The 20,039-nt window shown below is 44.9% G+C and overlaps 1 protein-coding gene across 8 annotated transcripts in view; it reads left to right on the forward strand.

Annotated features, from left to right (window-relative positions):
• MTHFD1L (methylenetetrahydrofolate dehydrogenase (NADP+ dependent) 1 like) overlaps positions 1 to 20,039 on the forward strand; it is a 214,307-nt gene that overhangs the window by 188,295 nt on the left and 5,973 nt on the right. For 5 of the 8 annotated variants that reach the window (XM_030853176.2, XM_060283678.2, XM_060283681.1 and 2 more), the window contains one exon: positions 5,118 to 6,205. The gene's annotated coding sequence lies outside the window, so the exon portion shown is untranslated. Of the gene's footprint in view, positions 1 to 2,895; positions 4,249 to 5,117; positions 6,206 to 19,651; positions 19,830 to 20,039 lie in introns of those variants that run through there. The other 3 variants (XR_009558776.2, XM_060283680.2, XM_060283679.1) reach the window with 3 other exon arrangements.

The following is a 20,039-nucleotide window of genomic DNA, read 5'->3' on the forward strand; positions in this document are numbered from 1 at the left end:
CCTTTTGGTCCATTTTTATTTGCTCTCCAAACAGGTCATATAAATGCGTTTATGCCTTAATTATTGCAGTTGGGGCTCAGGTAATGCCAGGTGGCGTGTCCTTAGCTTTACCAGTACCTACATCTAAATCCTTGTGTTCAAGTTCTCTGACAAGTATCCCTCTGGACTTTGTTCGAAGACTGAGCAGGGGGACCTCCAGTGGTTGAGACTGCACACTGCCACTGCAGGGGGCATGGGTCCGATCCCTGGTCGGGGAACTAAGGTCCTGCATGTTGCGGGGTGCGGCCAAAAAAAAGAGGGAGAATTAAAAACAAAGACTGAGCAGGGGTTGGGGGTCAAGACCTTTGGGGATTCCCTCCAATGGGCCAGGCACTGTGCTAAGCACCTCTCGTGGGCAGTCACTGCACCCCTTGCAGGCAGGTGTTGTCCTGTCCCCTGGGGTCACAAGAGGGGGTAGCTGAGGGATGGCCCTGATCCACCAGATAGCAGAGGAATAATACTGCCTTTCCACTACTCAGCCCTGCCTCTCGTTCCATAGCTGTAGCAGGAAATGCTTTGCCATCCACGGTCACATGTCGTGCTGGCCTCAAATTTCAGAACTGCGGAAACTCTGGCCCAGAGACATCAACAACTTGCCTGAGTTGCACAGCTGATAAGTACAAAAGCCAAGACTCAACCCAGATCTGCTTACTCTCGGTCTCACTCCATCCTTTCTTTCCCAAACCAAAAGATTTTCACGGGGTAAATGAACTTTGGCCCATTCTGGAAGATGATAACCAGCTCTTTGAACAGACCCATAATTTGGGGATAACCAGGTGATTTTTTTTAATAACAAAAGATAATTGAGTATTAAAAGCTATGACTTTGTCAAAATTCTTTTCAGTCAGACTATACTAGAGCTATCTCTTACTTAAGTCTCTCATTGAATGTCATTTTCCCACTCAATTATCCAGGGTTCTTTCTTCTGTATGAATTGCCAAACCTTGTTCTAGGCTTGGTAGGCAGTGTTTCAAAACCCATCACTTGACCCTGCTTGAATAATCGCAGACCATCCAGTGCTGTAAGAGAAAACCACTGTACAAAGCAAACATTCCCTCTCGGGTATCCTTCAGAATAACGATCCCGCAGACATTCTTCCTGCTTCCTGTCGCCTCTCACATACGGCAGGCAGGGACCACTCGTACTAACAGTCACAGGTCTGTGGCTATTAAAAATGCACAAAATACAAATGTTAAAGCTTGGATGATAGCTCGGACACATTTGAGCATCAGGAGGGAAAATGTCCGGTGGGCTGCTTGGCTCACATCGTGGTCAGGCTCCAGCTCTTTCTCTGGACTCAGCTGCAGGGCATCACCCTCCTTACTCCTTGCAGAATGTGTTGCAGACGTGACGTGTCGCACGTGGAAGAAGCCACTCGGTTGAGGGCTGCTGTCTTTCCTTCCACTTCCTCACCTTCCCTGCTTATCTCACCCTCTAGGAAACCGTATGAGCGGGAGGTGCCCGGGAGTCACCAGAATTTGAGCTCTTGCTGCTTTTTTCCAAAGCTTCCCTGTCGTGCTTTCGCTATTGTTAGACTAAGGGCATGATTCATTCTTTTGGATGTTACCAAACAGAACTAATTAAAATGAGTTGTTTGTCCCAGTGAAACTGATCCTGTGACATTACTGGTCAGTCTTTTGTTTGAAGATGATTGGATTTGGAGGTTTCGTTCCCCCCCCCCCCACTTTGGGTTTCTCATTTTGAAGCTTCATCATATTTCTGGGCCTTGGCAGGATTCAAATGAACTCAAGAAAGCCTGGCAGATTTCCTGAAGGATTCAGACACTCCCTTACTTTGTTCTGATGTGCAAAGTTGTGGTTAGTACGGAATCAAATTGACTCTGGCCCTGCTATAATTGTTTTTCTTGAATTGCACACGCAAAAAGGAGTATAATACCAGCTCATTTCTTCCCTAAACTTCCTTTCGAGCCGAAATTTTCAGTGATATTTAATAATTATAAATTAATCTCCAGACGCTGCTTGTGGACAGAGCCTCTTATCCCCAGGTTGTAAACCACAGAGTTTCAGGGTTTCCTGGGGGAGGTCCAGGGCTCTCTGATTTTAATTTTGAAACTCTGTCTTTTCAAGAAGCAGCTCAAAAATTGTTCATCACCGTTGTGCTTCAAGAAAAAGTCCTCAGTTCCTCACCCCAAGCTGTCCTTGGGACCGAGGGAGCGCCCCTTTTCCCACTCCCAGGCAGGAACCAAAATAGGCTGGAAGCCCAAGCTACTTAAATAAACGATTGTGATAATTAAATCTAAAATGGAATCTTTAACATCTCTAAAAGATGGTGATAATTAAATCTCCGTTATCTAACTAAAATGGAATGTTTTGAGGCTTAACCGTTGTGAAGTTCTTAATTAATTCCCTTTTAAAAGAAACTTCCCAAGAGGCAGTGGATCTAATCATCTTATACTTTTTTTTAAATAAAGCAAGAAAAATAATATTTCATCAAACTCTGGAAAAATATGAATTTTCTAATAACTCTAAATTTACACATGGTTAATATAATATATAAGAAATTATAGGTCAATGAGAAAAGCTTGGATGCGCTTTTGGAAAAGCCTGGAGAAAAGCTTCAGTTATGTCATTAGTTATAATCTACCAGTTGGTTTGAAAAAATTAGAACTTGCAAGGTAAGGTGAAAGTTTTAACCAAATGCTATGAACTTGAAATTTTCTCCATTTTGCAGAAGCCATTTTTTATCAGACATTCAAACGGGTTAATAAGCACCCAGTGACTATCATGCAGCTTCACTAATAAGAGAAATAAATAGACTCACTTCTCCTCAATTCAAAAGCAAATCTCAAAAAAAAAAATTCATGATCTAAATGATTCTAAATTATTCACTTTTCAGGTTTTAAAAAAATTGTCAAAATATGTCGCCATCAACTTTACAAATACTACTGAGGTTGACTTCGTTTTTACTTTAAAGTCACTTTCAGGGGCTTCCCTGGTGGCACAGTGGTTAAGAATCCGCCTGCCAATGCAGGGGGCACAGGTTCGAGCCCCTGGTCCGGGACGATCCCACATGCCACGGAGGAACGAAGCCCGCGAGCCACAACTACTGAAGCCAACATGCCTAGAGCCCATGCTCTGCCACAAGAGAAGCCACCGCAATGAAAAGCCCACGCACCACAATGAAGAGAGTAGCACCCGCTCACCGCAACTAGAGAAAGCCCACGCGCAGCAATGAACACCCAACGCAGCCAAAAATAAATAAATAAATAAAATAAATTTATAATAAATAATAAAGTCACTTTGGTAGTGTATTTAACTTTAACCTCTGTTATTCAACAGTGGGAACCAAAACAAGATGGTTGTCAGCACAGGGAAGCCAAGAACCAAGTGCCATTACCAATAAGTAACATAAGGGTAAATACAATGAAATTGTCTTAGTTTAATAAATAGGAGAGAACCCCCCTTATGGGGGTGTGCGTGTGTGTTTTATCCCCATGGCTGCTATAACGAATCACTTGGTGGTTTAAAATACCAGAAATTGATTCTTTCACAGTTCTAGAGGCTAGAAGTCTGAAATCAGTATTAGCAGGCTGAAATCAAGGTGCCAGCAGGCCACACTCCCTCCAGAAGCTCCAGGGGAGACTCCTTTCCTTGCCTTCTCCAGATTCTAGCTGCTGCCAGCAGCCCTTGACTTGTGGCCACGTCACTCCAGTCTCTGCCTCTGGTCACTCACGTTGCCTGGGCACTTTGTAATTTCTTATTATTCACATACCATGATTGGATGTCTTATATATTCTATCTTCCAAAAGATTTAACACTAAATCAAATTAAAAAAAAATTTTCCCCACTGAATAAACAATAAACAACTGATTCATTTGCACCTTCGCTATTGTGTTTCTGATTTTTTTTTTAGTTTATATTCAGACTTTCTATACCTTTACCAACCCTTTGAGTTTTCTGAAAATATGGAACCACAGACTCTAAGCCTCTTTAACTATAAAAACTGTTGATACCGAGGTCATGTGGTCAATCCACGGGTTTTCCACCGAGCCCAGCCTCGTCTCTCCCACCTTCCCTCCCCAGTAGTCACTGTGCTTCGTATCTAGGGTCACCAGAGCCACCGACAGGAGGCTGGCGCGTCACTGAGAGGAGGGGCAAGGTCCGCACCAGGCAGACCTCCCTTCCTAACATCAAAGATATTTTCTTTTTGTTAATGTTTACTATGCTTGCGATGCTTCTGTTTTCTGTTTACTTCCCTGATTTGAACCAGACATCAGGGGAGTATTTGAAACTCCTAGTCCCCTGCCTTGGTCACCGTCTTCTGTTCTGAAGGGAATAAAGCATCCCTTCTGGCTCCAGACCCTGCCCTCATCCGTGGGAGGCTGGCTCGCTGTATTCCAGCCGAGTTTGAACTCTTGGCCGAGGAGATAAATTCCTCCTTGTATAAATTCAGATCAAAGGCCAAGTGCTTGTATTTTACATTTCTCCTGATGAATTTTTTTTTTTTTTTGGTACTTAGGTGTTTTGTTTGCTTTTTTCTTTTTAAAATGTAGCTTGATCACTTCTTTTTTAAAGAGATTGCAGAATTCACAGTGACAGAGAGTCTTAGTACCCTTTGCGGGAAAACAACAAAGCTTTAACAATAATAAGAAATTCCAGATTCACTCACTTCCATTCTTGTCCTAAATGCATTTTTCAGACCTTGCTCTCTGTGCCTGCTATAAAAGAGAAACTGAAATCCAAGGCAACAGGCTTGCTAATCTAAAATCCTGGATGTTCTCACTTGACAGGATCCTGGAAACTTGTAGATTCCAAATTTAGAAGTCATGGAATTTCAGCCACGGTCCCCAAGCAAAATCTTTTAGGAAATTCAGAACTGCTGCCTGCCGTGTCCATGCTGGCTCGGTCCCAAGTGGTGCAGAATCGGATTCTCCACTGCTCATAAGTAAAAAGATTCCAAGCAATGATCCCAGCCTTGTCTTGTGAATAGCATCACTTGTCTACTCTTATATTTTCTTGTGGTCTCCAGCTTTAGAGCTATAGTATATGAACAGTTTGACACCAGGGGAAAAAAGCTGTTCTTAAACCACCGAAATATTTTTTTTTCCTGTTTTTCAGGCTCCACAAACACAAACTACTCCTTGCCTTTTTGCTGCAGTTGGAGAAGAAAGTGAATTTGAAATATGCTCTTACGCAATGCTGGGGAAATGGTGAAATAGGCCAAAGATTTATTCTTCGTTCAAGATGAATTCTGTTTGTAACAGAGTGTAGTGTTCAGGAAAAGGACCTCCACCAAGTCTGAAAGAAACTAATTTATTTTCTGTTTCCGCAGAGTTTACATTATTTCCCACTGCTTACACTTTAGAATGTTTATTTTATGGGGGCTGGGGGATTAAAAGAGTGTGAACTAAAAGGTAACATTTTCCACGATGGAGTTTTCTATATTGTCTTTGAACTGAAAATAAACATGTATGTAGAAAACCAACCAGCAAGCTTTCAGTGCCAGATAAGACTCGCTGACTGCTCTCTAGAGGTAGCTTTTCATGGTGGGGTTGTTACCTGACACTGATTTCCTGGAAAATTGTGAATGCAACGAGAGCTTTATAAACATAACAAGGAAAAAATAACAGACAGAGAAACATCAGGTCAGTTGTGAAATCTTCTGACTGCTGGAAAGTGGCAATATCCTTTGGAACAAAATACATTTTATATCCAGAACTACTTTTCAGTGCCAGGGAAGTTTACATCACTTACCTAGAAACTGATGGGTTTATGCTAGTTTCTTCCACTGATGAATGAATCTCAATGGCCATTAAGCTCTCACAGGCCCATAGGGCAAGAGAAGTGACCCTTAAAGGTCGGGTGTTTGGCAAATGTTTTTTCATTTTTCCAGCCCTTAAATTGTTCCTGACCCTCTCTTGTTTCCATTTCTTCCCTACAATAATATAAAATTACATAAAAGTTAAGACAAAACCAAGGACTCAGGAACAAACAAGCAGTGATTGTCCTCTAAGCAGTATCAGTAAAGTAGTCACCATAAATATCTTAAATGTCCCCCAGGCACATCCTGCAAAAGCCCTTGCCATCAGATCCTGCATGTTCTTGTACTCCACCCTCAGTGACCCCGCTTGTTAGCTGCTCTGCCCATAATGTATCTTTATGTGCAGTTTAATTTGTTCCAAAACGCTGTTTAATAAGTAAAAAGCCTCCCCACGCAAAAACTGTCTGTCCTGAGAATAATTTTGCTTCATGTTTCTGTTTGTTTGTTTGTTCTTTGTTTTTTGCGGTACACGGGCCTCTCACTGTTGTGGCCTCTCCTGCTGCGGAGCACAGGCTCCGGACACGCAGGCTCAGTGGCCATGGCTCACGGGCCCAGCCGCTCCGCGGCATGTGGGATCTTCCCGGACCGGGGCACGAACCCGCGTCCCCTGCATCAGCAGGCGGACTCTCAGCCACTGCGCCACCAGGGAAGCCCTGCTTCATGTTTCTGAAGTGTCACAGTCCCATCGTCATCCACCCCACCCCACCCCCGTCCCTGCCTTTTATTTGCGTGTATGCCTGTCCGAATACACAGTGAACTAGCATCTCCGACATATAAATCTATTTCAAGATTATGAGGGTTCACAGTGAATTCGTTCTCTATATAATGTGCCCAGTGAGCAGCCTTTCTCGCGAAATGATTTTTACTTAATTTTTTTTTCAATTCTTTTCATTTTATTTTTTGGCCAAGCAGCATGTGGAGTCTTAGTTCCCCCACCAGAGATCAAACCTGTGCCCTCTGCATCGGAAGCACGGAGTCTTAACCACTGGACTGCCAGGGAAGTCCCCGAAGTTCCCACAGTTCCCTTCTGCTTGTTATTTTCCTCTGCCATTTAAAGTTTCATTTTCTATTTTTGAAAATGTTTTAGGGGAAAAAAAAAATCTTACAAACCCATGTTCCAAGGGCTTTAGGCCAGAGACTTCTTTCCTTACCTGCTTTCACCAGGCAACTCCAATGCATCAAAAAAAGGAGAGGAAAAAAAGAGCATCCTGAATACAGATGGGGGAGAGCTTCTCAACACTCACGCCGAAGGACGTGTAATCCAGGTGTCGCTGGGAACTCCACGGTTTTCCCATCACGTGGGCTCGTTTTAACTCCTAGATGTCATAACTCACGTTCCGATGGATTTGTTTTCTGTTCATGCACTAACCCTACTAGGATACACTCCTGCTGAGTGATGAGCAGCCTCCACTGAGAAGAAAGGTCTTTGGCAGGTTAATTAATGGGCTTATGAACTCATGATGACCGAGGCACTCACGGGCAGGAGAAGACGTTATTTTAGAAAAGAGCTAGTTACCTACCATCTCTTCTGAGGCCAAGGCATGAAAAAAAACAAAAAAATCACATAACCTTTGGCATGGTGGGTTTTAGACAGAAATCTTCCCAAGAAGGGTAGATCCTGATTTCTCTCTGCCTCTATAACTGCAATGTAAGAAACTACTAACAGACCAGAAATGGTGAGGGCCACAGTGACCACCATGGCACACAGAGACCTATGACCTTGCTCCCTCTCTGCTCAGGGTTCTGAAGTAACACCTGCAAGGGTTAAGACCCAGATCAGAAGGATCTTCTGAAAGCTGACAGAGGAACACACCATAGTGATGAACAAAAAGCAAGGGAGAGATGAATGGGGACTCAGGAAAGTAGCGGCAAGGCAATTAGCCAATCCACTCCTTAATATTCTTATTATTTCTCTACTTCTAGGGTTATTCTCTTTGTTTTAACTGGAATGTGCTGACTCCATTAAAACAATACATCAGTGTTCTTCACGACAGATATTCAAAGAGAATCCTCCTGTCTAACATTACCCAGGGACTGTTCTTTAACATAATTTACACCTGCCGATAGATAAGATGGTGTATGAAGCTTACTTTATTTATTCCAGGAAAGTCCACCTACATATATTTGTCCATTGCTTTTGTATAAATGTGTATGTACAAGGGAGTAAAAATTAAGTAATAAGTGCACTTTTATAGCATTTGTTAAAAACCTGTAATCCATATCCACCGGAAAAGTTGAGCATTGTGGCAGAACAGGTGGTTACTAATCAGAGCTTCACTGTTTCCTTAGACTTTAGTGCAGCCATGGATCGAGGGACCCCAAAAAACTCTTATAGCTACACTTTGAACAAGGGATAGTGCTGAAATCTAAGAGTCCATGAACTTGGATGGGGAAAAAAGTACATCTTTGTATTCACTAACCTCTAACCGTAATGTAACATTTCCTTCGATTATGAATGTCAGCAGCAAATCACAGCAATACTCACAGTACCTGTGGCTGTCGCAGTCGAAGTCACCGGCATTCTAATGTTACAGTTTCTGCAGTCACAGTAGCGATTATGCGCATCGCAGTAGCACATCATCTAACAAGGCAGATGTGCCACTATCCTGTTTTTTCATGTGTCAAGAGCCACATATATTGCTGTAATCAAATTTGATAACTTTTTCAACATTTTAATAACTGCATTTCACTATTGTCCTGCGTTAATCATACGTGGCATTTAAAGATATCCTGAGAAAGGCTACACAGACTTCATCTGACTGATTAAGGGATCTATGGTACCAAAATGGTGATGACCGCCAGGGACCGTATGAAATGCTAACCTCCTAAATCCTGCAGCCTGTTGTGATGCTCTGGGATGTTGATATATCTGCATCTGTGCTCCAAGCCATCCCTAAGGGTCCCTGCTCCAGGACTCCTCTATCTGAGACCCTTGTTCTGGGAGCAGCCCAGGTAGCACCTGTCACTGGAGCCCTCTCAGGCCTAACGCAGACGAGATAGAAGCAGCTCTGGAAACTGTAGAGTGCTGTGTCAATGTAGAGCTTGCCTAGCAGCCCCAATCCCTGGGCCAGCTCCTGGGCTCCCACCCCTGCCCTGCTTTGGGGTCAAACTCTCCCACATGGCTTTAGACGCTGCCCCTGGCAACCAAGGTCCTACCTGACCTGGTCTCCCCAAGGCTCACACAGAACCTCAGCTTGCATCCTAGTTCTGGGGACCACTGGCTCAGGGTAACCACAAATGCCATTCCCACAAAATTACAAGTTTTACTGTATGGTTTTCCTGATAAGGGATCTTACCATTGTTGAGTAACATTGTTTAATTCATTGACTAGTTTATTTATTCTACAAACCCCTATTGGGCTGCTACCACGTGTGAAGCAGAATATCTTAAAAAGAAAAGGAATTTGACGTACAAGGTCCATGACTGAAGGGAACGTGTTGGGGCATTCCCCACTGTATTCCAAACCCACAGAGTAGTGGAATGGAAGGTAGTAGTTGATCAGTAAGTATTTTCTGAGCAAATTCATCCGTCCCCTCACTGAGCATGTGTCAGCCCACTTGCTGACACCAGTGACTGGTGTTGGAAGTGGGCGGTCCTATTGGTTGGGGACACTGCTCTCTAACCTCTGGGGTTTGCACTAACTGCGCAGTGAGTGTCAGAACTGAATTGAATGGAGTTGTAAGATCCAGTTGGTGTCGGGAGTGTACACCGATGGAGGATTTCGTTAAGCAAAGGATTTTAGCTCATGTCGTGAAAAACTATTGAGATACATAAATACCAAAAGTTTCAGAAATCATGGGGCAGATTTCATGGCCTACATCATGTCATCGTGTCCCTGGCAGATTGCCCACAGGCCCCCATGTCACACTTTGAGAACAACTCTTACTCAGTTTTAGATTGAGCTCTTGGTCAATTCGAAGATCTGACTTAGTTTCAAGCCCTTAGCCATCAAGAGATAGGCAAGATTTCTGCTAGACCCCATAAACTTCCTGAGAGCAAGCCAGTGTCCGCAGATCTGGGCAGACACCGTTGGTCACTGGATATGAGACACTAATAGCTATGTCCCTTCCTGAAAGGCCGGAGTCCCCCTACCTGGCAGCTGTCCGTGGGATGTTACCCACAGTTGCACCAGGTTCTGAACTTGCATTAAAACAACCATAGATTCAGGGGATTGTCCAAAGAACCATTCTTTTTTCTTTCTTTCTTTCTTTTTCTTTCTTTCTTTCTTTCTTTGGCTGCATTGGTTCTTCATTGCTGTGTGCAGGCTTTCTCTAGTTGAGGCAATCAGGGGCTACTCTTTGTTGCGGTGCGCAGGCTTCTCACTGCGGTGGCTTCTCTTGTTGCGGAGCACAGGCTCTAGGCACACGGGCTTCGGTAGTTGTGGCACGCAGGCCCAGTAGTTGTGGCACACGGGCTTAGTTGCTCCGTGGCATATGGGATCTTCCCGGACCAGGACTTGAACCCATGTCCCCTGCATCGGCAGTCGGATTCTCAACCACGGCACCACCAGGGAAGCCCCAAAGAATCATTCTTAATGATGACTCTGGGCCTTCCTTCAGGTCTCAGTAAGATGGTTGATTCTAGGACAAAAGATGAATGTCATGAATCAAAAAAGATGGCGAAAATACTTCATGAAAATGGAGTAGGACCATGTAGTTGAGCCGTCAACATGAGACAAAGAAGAATGAAATGCCCTGCTGTGCCACCCTCCTGTGATCTCAGCCTTATCAGTGTGGGTTGTCTTCCTAGTTAATCTGATGCTCTTCCTTTGTGCTGCTTAGGCTCTGGGGTAAGCATCCTCCTCAGGTCCAAAATGCAGCCACCTAACCTAGCATTGCTTTCCTGAGTCCAAGACTACAATGAACACTTCATGGAGCAACACCGTGACTGGCCATGGCCACTGTGTTCAAGGTAAGCTAAATCCATATGAGCTACCTGAACATCAAAATCGTCTCTGGGCAGTCAATAGCAGACTCCCAAGCATTTGGGTGGGCTAGTTTTACTAATAGGTTTTAGAATCGCGATTTTTTTGTTTAACTGGTCTCAGGACCATCTGCATTAGAATTACGTGCAATACTTGTTAGAAATGTAGCTTCCCGGGCTTCCCTGGTGGCGCAGTGGTTGAGAGTCCGCCTGCCGATTCAGGGGACACGGGTTCGTGCCCCGGTCCGGGAAGATCCCACATGCCGCGGAGCGGCTGGGCCCGTGAGCCGTGGCCGCTGAGCCTGCACGTCCGGAGCCTGTGCTCCGCAACAGGAGAGGCCACAACAGTGAGAGGCCCGTGTACCGCAAAAAATAAAAAATAAAAAAAAAATGTAACTTCCCACCTTCACTTAGACCTAGTATATTCAACTCTCTAGAAATGATCCTGGGAATCAGTATTTTAAACAATTCACTAAATTATCCTCCTGCATCCTAAATTTAATAATTAACCCAAACTCCACTTTTGTATCACCACTGTGCCTAGCATTTAGAAGGTGCTATGCAAAGACTTGCTGAAAGCCAGAGTGCACATTTCTAGCAGTCCGTCTCCTGGCCCATGGCGGCCCTACCTGCACGTTACGCATCATCCTTATGGCACTCTCAATTCCCAATACCCCTTCAGAGCCGAGGAATTAAGTTTGGTGTTTTTCACAGCATCTCTCTCCTCCCTTCCTCCGCTGTGGCTTCTCCAGGCTCCCAAGCACCTCCCGCCCCAAGCTGAATCCTGAAACCATCTGAGGAACCACAGACCTCCTAGGAAGATTCTGTGGACAACGAAGAGATTTATGAGGCCAGCCAAATTCAGGATCTCTTATCCTAGACTTGTGTCTAATAATCCAGCATGGGTTGAGTGCCTACCCAGGCAAGGCCTCACACTCGGCTCTGTGGATTAACGAGGATGATCAAGGTCGGGGAGGGGTGCTGGCAAAATGGTCCCAGAAGCCACTGGGAGGATCTTGGAGGCAGTGGAGGATGGCTTTCCACCCACCTGCCAGAGGGAGTTTATACCCATGCTTTTGAGTTTTTCATAAACTCACACTCCGTGGCAAGGCTTCCCTTCTCTTTAGCACCCTAGGTTTGTATTTAAGTCTCCTGAAATGCTTTTAAAAATCCAACCTTTCAGATACGTTGTCAGTCATATTTCCTCCCACGATTAGAATGAGACTCAAGGCAGGTTTGTTCTGAAAACAGCCCTTGTCTCCTCTGTCTTGGCAGGGCAGAGCTCAGAGGAGGGCGACGGAATTGCCCAGACTGAGTCTGAGGTTAGAGTGTTTATGTAAGAAATCCGCTAAACTTAAATATTTCTCGTGGTGTGGTCAGGGCCGCAAACCTTTGCCCGGGCTCACCACGGTGACTGTCATCTGTTTACTCAAGCCTGTGTGGGCATCTCTGTTTACGTGAAAGGACCCTGCTAGCTTAAAGCCGGTTCGTATGTTCAGTCATAGATCATGATGCTCACGTATTTTACGGTAAGGATTTTGCAAAGACAATTTTTCAAAGTAATCAGACCGGTTAACAATTGTGTGTGCACTGAGCAGACATATTGAATGAACGTTCGCTTGGCAAAGTCTTACAATTAAGGAATTTTTCTTCCCCAGATAATTACATGAGCCCTGATAGTGTTCCTCCAAGCCAGCCTACCGATTTACCTTCCCCCTTGATAGAGACAACGTGTACCAGACAAACAGCTGAGACAGACACCCCAAAGGGACTGGAAAGGCTCTGCTGGGGCCAGAACTAGGCAACTATATGAGAAGTGATGCTTTCCAACTTCATCACGGAGCTGGGAGCCAAAGGATGCTTCAGGGGCCAGGGGAAAAGATGCTGAATAACACCCCAACTTCCTTCCAAGCCATTTTCTACTGTGGCTTCATTACTGAGTTTGAACTGTGAATTCCCAGAATATCAGACATCCCCAAACTCAAATGGGAGTACAGAAAGGCATTCCAAAGCCAAATGTGAATTACCTTTAAATTATTCATGCCACCTCGATGGCCATTAGAACAGATAATTGAACTAACTGTAAATATGTATAAACAGAAGTGACAGAAACAGAAACGTCCACAACAAACTACAGATGAACAGAAAAATGCACTTAAGTGCTAAATAATTAGGGAGGAGGGAAGCCAGGGGAGGTGGGAGGCCATAGTTGTAGAGTGATGAGTGATTTGGGACTCAACTGGCAACAGCCAGCGAGATGGGAGCTGGCTTGAAGAAGGGGAGGGCTGAGCCTTGGCAGAGAGGAAGGGGGAGTGGTGAGGACGGAGGAGGGAAAATAAGATGAATCTATGGTGGGTTCTGGTTTCTGACAAATCTGAGCTCAGAGAGGCAAGAGTGACAGATGCAGCCCCGGCCAACATGAAAAAAAGAAAGTACACACTATATGAGATATTTGAGGTCCTCCTGGAACCTCCGGACACAGCGCATGGAAATAGCATTCCATCTGCAGCCTTCCACCCCAAGACTGGCCCCCTGCTCTGCAGTGAGCTAGGGGTAAAAATGCTCTTAGAAGCAGCACTCTCCTCCAGAGAGTAGCAATTGATTTGGGAGCAAGAAGGTGTTACCCGGCAAATGGTTTGGGGCTCCCCTATTTTAAAAAATTCAGAGGGTTTGGGAATTCCCTGGCCGTCCAGTGGTTAGGACTCCATGCGTTCACCACCGAGGGCGCGGGTTCAATCCCTGGTTGGGGAACTAACATCCCACAAGCTGTGCAGCATGGCCAAAAATAAATAAATAATTAAATTTTTTAAAAAAAGTTTATAGAAGCTGGTTTGTAGACGTGGTGACTCAAAGCACTTAAAAAAGATTCAGAGGGTTCAAAGCAGCTAGTGAGAACACACAGGTTTTAAGGGTAAAAAAATGTGATGCTGTCCCCCCCAAAAGGCTCCTGTTCACCACCACGGCGTGTTCCAGTGCAAACACAGGAAGGCAAATGATAGAGAAATTGCATTCAAACCCTAACGAAGTCGGCAAGCAACCTGAGAATGAAAGCCCCAAATTAGCTGGCGGTATTGATCGTTCCTAAAGGAGAAATCAAGCATAAAAAATTCAGTTCCTAGCAGATTTTGAAGGAGGAGCAGAGATTTGAGCAAATGTCCCTCATCCATGCTGACGGTTGCTGGCAGGTCCCAGACTTGAGCCGCGTCAACTGTCCCGTGAGGACTGAGGGTGAAGGAGACCAGCCTTGTGGGGAGGATGAGAAACAGTCTAGATGAAGACTCACAGCCACCTGGATAACAACAGACATAGGAAATAAGTGAGTAAAGGCCAGGGTCTATCTAGTTAAGTGCCAGAGAGGCTGTCTCCAATGTGTGTAAGAAGACAGTAACTTTACCACGGAGCTCGTGCCCTGGCTCACACGGCCACCAACCTCTCCACACCAGGGCTTTCCCCTCAGTGTGACCAAAGCGGGCAAGTGTCGTCCTAGGAGGCAAAGCTCTCTCTACACCCTGTGACCAGAGCTCCCACACTGAGGATGGAAGCGCATGGCAAACCTACCAATCCCGCACAGACTGCAAAGAGACCTCACGGGCACTGACTCTGGTCCTAGACCTGAGTTGTGGGATCAAAACAGAGAAATTAATGGTGAAATTGGTAATATTTCCACCCATATATTTTTAGGATAGTCGTGTTTAAAATTTTGTGGTCTTGGGACTTCCCTGGTGGTGCAGTGATTAAGAATCTGCCTGCCAATGCAGGGGACACGGGTTTGAGCCCTGGTCCGGAAAGATCCCACATGGCGCGGAGCAACTAAGCCCGTGCACCACAACTACTGAGCCTGTGCTCTAGAGCCTGAGAGCCACAACTACTGAGCCTGAGTGCCACAACTACTGAGCCCGAACGCCTAGAGCCTGTGCTCTGAGAACAAGAGAAGCCACCGCAACGAGAAGCCCGTGCACCGCAACAAAGAGTATCCCCCGCTCTCCGCAATTAGAGAAAGCCCGCGCACAGCAACGAAGACCCAACACAGCCAAAAATAAATAGATAAATTTATTTTTTTAAAAAACTGGGGGCTTCCCTGGTGGCGCAGTGGTTGAGAGTCCGCCTGCCGATGCAGGGGACACGGGTTCGTGCCCCGGTCCGGGAAGATCCCACATGCCGCGGAGCGGCTGGGCCCGTGAGCCATGGCCGCTGAGCCTGCGCGTCCGGAGCCTGTGCTCCGCAACGGGAGAGGCCACAACAGTGAGAGACCCGCGTACCGCAACAACAACAACAAAAAAATTCTGTCGTTTTACAGAATTGTCTCTGAATCACTGTACCTAGAGATGAATAGCATCTTTTATAGGGTATTCGATTAAATTTAACGAACATTTTTCAGTGTTAAGTTCTTATCTTGTGCTTGGTACCAAGGCCAGGCTCTAGGCAGACACAGCCAGGATAGATAAGGACTTCACACAGCACGGGTAGGCAACTACACTGCAAAATGTAATGCACGACAAACGGGCGATTCCTGATCATTATTACTGATAGTAGTATTTCTATTTCTGCTGTCAAAAATCCAGAAACGGGACTTCCCTGGTGGTACAGTGGTTAAGACTCCGCAGTCCCAATGCAAGGGGCCCGGGTTCAATCCCTGGTCTGGAAACTAGATCCCACAGGCATGCCACAATTAGAGTTCGCATGCCACAACTGAGGAGCCCACCTGCGGCGACTAAGGAGCCCACATGCCACAACGAAGACCCAACGCAACCAAATATATAAATATTTTAAAAATCCAGAAACAGCTAAATTCAAACCACCAGATCAATAAAATCGTAATTAGTAAGAGTTTAATGTGCACATAAGAACAGTTCACGAACTGGGAGCTTTCAAGACATTAGTGGAATGAAGGTCAGAAGTGTGTGTTCTATAGGACAGATTATACAGTGAAAATTTGGAGGCTGTTTATTTTTTACAGTGATTGGTTATAGCATTGAAGTTTTTCCTAATAATGGGGATTGGTTAAAATGGTTATCTTATACCAATTCTGGAAAACAGTTTAAGTTTCATTTATGATTTTCAAAGGCATTTACAAGAAGCGACCCAAGCTAATGTCACTTGTGTTGCAGGATAAGCTAAATTAGTTTTTCCTTACATGGCTTAACTGGTTTTATCTGTTCAGGGAATTTTCAAGTCTGGTCTCCATTTTGTGGTTTATTTTATCACTGCTTAGTAGCCCATAGCAGAAGCTGCTCAAAATTTTTGTTGTTGTTGAATGAATGAATGAAACAATTCATTATCAACATGGACATTACAGTTGCCCAAGATGGCAGCAGGAAACAGGACAAAGAGAAGAACCCCTGAGTCAGGCTCCGTTGGGAAAATTGCAGGCTTGCCTTGGAGGTTGGTAGAAAATGGCAGTGAAGGATGGATACTTCGCCTCACATTGACTGAAGCGTGTCCGGGGGTCAGCAGTAACGCGGAGAGAATAATTCGTGAAGTTAAAAGAATAAGACTTTTTCCTTAAAGACTTCCTCCATCTGCTCAAATACAGTTGACCCTTGAACAACATGGGTTTGAACTATGAGGGTCCACTTATACGTGGATTTTTTTCAATAGTAAATACTACAGTACTACCTGATCGGAGGTTGGTTGAATCCATGGCTGCAGAACCAGATTCAAAGAGACCATGTATGTGAAGGGCCATGTAAATTATATGGGAATCTCAACGGCGCGGAGGGTCAGCACACTTAGCCACGCCCCGCCCCTGCATCATTGTTCTAGGATCAGCTGTACCCTATCTAGGTTGAGGCTGAGGGGTAGAATCTAGTCACGTGCTGGGGTCTGAATGGTGGGAAGAAGGAGTTGGAGGGAGCCCTGCAAAGTGCCTGCTGTCTCTGGGGTCCCTACCAGGGTTTGCCCCAAGCTGTGAGTGCAGGTGCCGCCAGGACCTCTGAGGGCAAAAAACTCCCACACAGGGAGCTGGCCCCTGAGGAAAGAGTCCTACTTGCTCCCTCAGAGGCCTCACCTTTTAGATGTGAAGCCCACAAACGAGGACCAACGGGAGGGCCAGGTCTGGGCTCCCAGGAAGGCTGATGATGCCCTCCCCGAGACAGCCTCTCTAGAACAATCTGGTCCTCGTCTGCCACCCGAGGCGCCCTGAGAAAAGGACTGGAGAGAAAAGGCGCTCACGGTGCGCTTTATGAATGAATTTAATCCACTGTCACTTTATTACCCATCTGCTGAGGGTGTTTCCGTTTTCACGTGACCTGGTGAGGGCTGTGCAGGCCAACAGTGAGGCATCAGAATGGCCACAGTTACAGCTGTGTCCCCAGAGACTCGGCCCCCCCACCTACACACTGAGTCATCACAGGCAGAAAAAGTGCTTTGAACTGAGAAAAGAACAGAGCTCTACCGTGATATTTCAGAGGCAGCAAAGGAGCTTGAGGACCCATCAGGTGGTTTTGCCAAGACAGATCTTAGTTGCCGTCAGCAGTGGAATCAGGGTTTTCCCAACAACACCGCTTTCTCAAACTCCAGATCACCAGCAGCTCTGAACTGTCATCTTTATTTTTTAAAATAAATGTATTTATTTATTTACTTATTTATTTTATTTTGGGCTGTGTTGGGTCTTCGTTGCTGTGCGTGGCCTTTCTCTTGTTGAGGTGAGCGGGGGCTACTCTTCGTTGCGGTGCCCAGGGTTCTCACTGCGGTGGCTTCTCTTGTTGTGGAGCACGGGCTCTAGGCTCGCGGGCTTCAGTAGGTGCAGCACGCAGGCTCAGTAGTTGAGGCTCACAGGCTCTAGAGCATAGGCTCAGTAGTTGTGGCGCACGGGCTTGGTTGCTCTGCGGCATGTGGGATATTCCCAGACCAGGGCTCAAACCCGTGTCCCCTGCATTGGCAGGTGGATTCTTAACCACTGCGCCACCAGGGAAGTCCCTTTTTTTTTTTTTTAATTTTTATTGGAGTATAGTTGATTTACAATGTCGTATTAGTTTCAGGTGTACAGCAAAGTGAATCAGTTATACAAATACATATATCCACTCTTTTTTTAGATTCTTTCCCCATATAGGCCATTACATTGAGTCGAGTTCCCTGTGCTATGCAGTAGGTCCTTGTTAGTTATCTGACTTATATATAGCAGTGTGTATGTGTCAATCCCAATCTTCCGATTTATCCCTCCCCCCATCCCCTGGTAACCATAAGTTTGTTTTCTACATCTGTGACTCTACTTCTGTTTTGTAAATAAGTTCATTTGTCCTCTTTTTTAGATTTCACATATAAGTGACATCATATATTTGTCTCTCTGTATCTGACTTACGTCACTCAGTATGACAGTCTCTAGGTCCATCCATGTTGCTGCAAATGGCATGAGTTTGTTCTTTTTTATGGCTGAGTAATATTCCATTGTATATCTGTGCCACATCTTCTTTACTCATTCCTCTGTTGATGGACATTTAAGTTGCTTCCATGTCCTGGCTATTGGAAATAATGCTTCAGTGAACATTGGCATGCATGTATCTTTTCAAATTATGGTTTTCTCTGGTTATATGCCTAGGAGTGGGATGGCTGGGTCATATGGTAGTTCCATCTTTAGTTTTTTAAGGAACCTCCATGAACTTTCATCTTTAATTCGCTTGCAGCCTTTGGGTGGTCAAGGAGTAACTTCAGACGGAAGCCAGTGTCCCTGTTCCTTGCCAGCCTCCACCTGAGTCAGGGTCTCAGAAGTGCCCCTTCCTCTCACCTGCTCAGAACTGTGTCCTCCCTTGGCCAGGCCCCTGGCCTCCCAGGCTTAAGCCTCTCCCCAGGCCTAGCATCTCCCTACAAAATTGCTAGGGAGGCAGGGCCAGCTCTTCCCGCCTGTCTTTCAAACATCACCTCTAGAACGGAGAGACTCTGTCCTTGGAATACAACCACAGATTTCTAATAAGGCTGAATTTTAAACACAGTTTTTGTAACAATCCACTCACTTCTTAACTTTGTGTTATCAAATTAAAAATACATTGTCAAGAATATTCTTCCATTCTAAACCACAAATTGGATTGTTTTGTTTTTAATCATAGCAAGGAAATTTACTCTGTGCAGTTGCAGCATATCTCTTTTTTAAACCTATTTATTTCCATAGCAAAAAAAAAAAAAAAGAAGAAAATTCCTTGTAAGGTTAAATATAGAATTAACATATGACTCAGCGATTCCATTCCTAGGTATGTGCCCAAAGAATTGAAAACAGGAGCTCAAACGTGTACACCATGGGGAACTCCCTGGCGGTCCAGTGGTTAGGACTCCAAGCTTCTACTGCCGGGGGGCATGAGTTCAATCCCTGGTCAAGGAACTAAAATCCTGCAAACCACACGGCATGGCCAAAAAAAATTAAAATGTACACCAAGTTCATAGCAATAGCCAAAAGGTGGAAATGACCCAACAAATAAAAGGATAAACAAAACGCAGAATATACATACAAATGGATGAAATTTTGACATGTGCCACAACATGGATGGACCTTGAAAGCAACATGCTGCGTGAAATAAGCCAGATATAATAGGACAATAGTGTATGATTACACTTACATGAAATATCTAGAGTAGGCAAATGCATAGAGACAAAACGTGGATCGGAGGTTAACAGGGGCTGGAGGTTGTTACTTCATTGGTAGAGTTTCTGTTCGGGTGATAAAAATGCTTGGAATTAGACAGTGGTGATGGTTGCCCAACACTGTGCATGTAATTAATACCATTGAATCGCACATTTTAAAATGGTTAAAGTAATAAGTGTTCTGTGTGTTTTAGCACAATTTTTTTTAAATCAGGCTTTTTATTAGTATGACAGTTTTTGGCTACTAGAGCAATTATACATCTTATTGTCTCATATTTAAAGTCTTGGTAATGATATTTATTCCCAACATAAAAATCTAGTTTTCAATGTCTTGTAGAACTTCGCCCACATGACCAGCGTAACCAGTGCACACTGCCTGGAAATGCCCTTCTCAGGCACATGGGTCCAGAAAGAGTGGCAGACCTGGAGAAGCCTGGCCTTGTACCCAGCTCTCTGCTTCCCGCTTCTGCGACCCTGCAAGTCGCTTATGATCGCAATGCATCAGTTTCCATATGGTACGATAATGACACTAATTGTTTCACAGGGTTGTTGTGAAGATAAAATGTGAGGGGAATGTAATGTGCTTAATGCAACGCTGGCGCAGTCAGTGCTCATCATTAAGCTATTGTTCTTATTGATATTATCATGACAGAATTCAGGGCTTTTTTTTTTCTTAACATCTTTATTGGGGTATAATTGCTTTGCAATGGTGTGTTAGTTTCTGC

This window comes from Globicephala melas, chromosome 14, assembly GCF_963455315.2.
Source record: "Globicephala melas chromosome 14, mGloMel1.2, whole genome shotgun sequence".
In the NCBI taxonomy this organism is placed as follows: Eukaryota; Metazoa; Chordata; class Mammalia; order Artiodactyla; family Delphinidae; genus Globicephala; species Globicephala melas.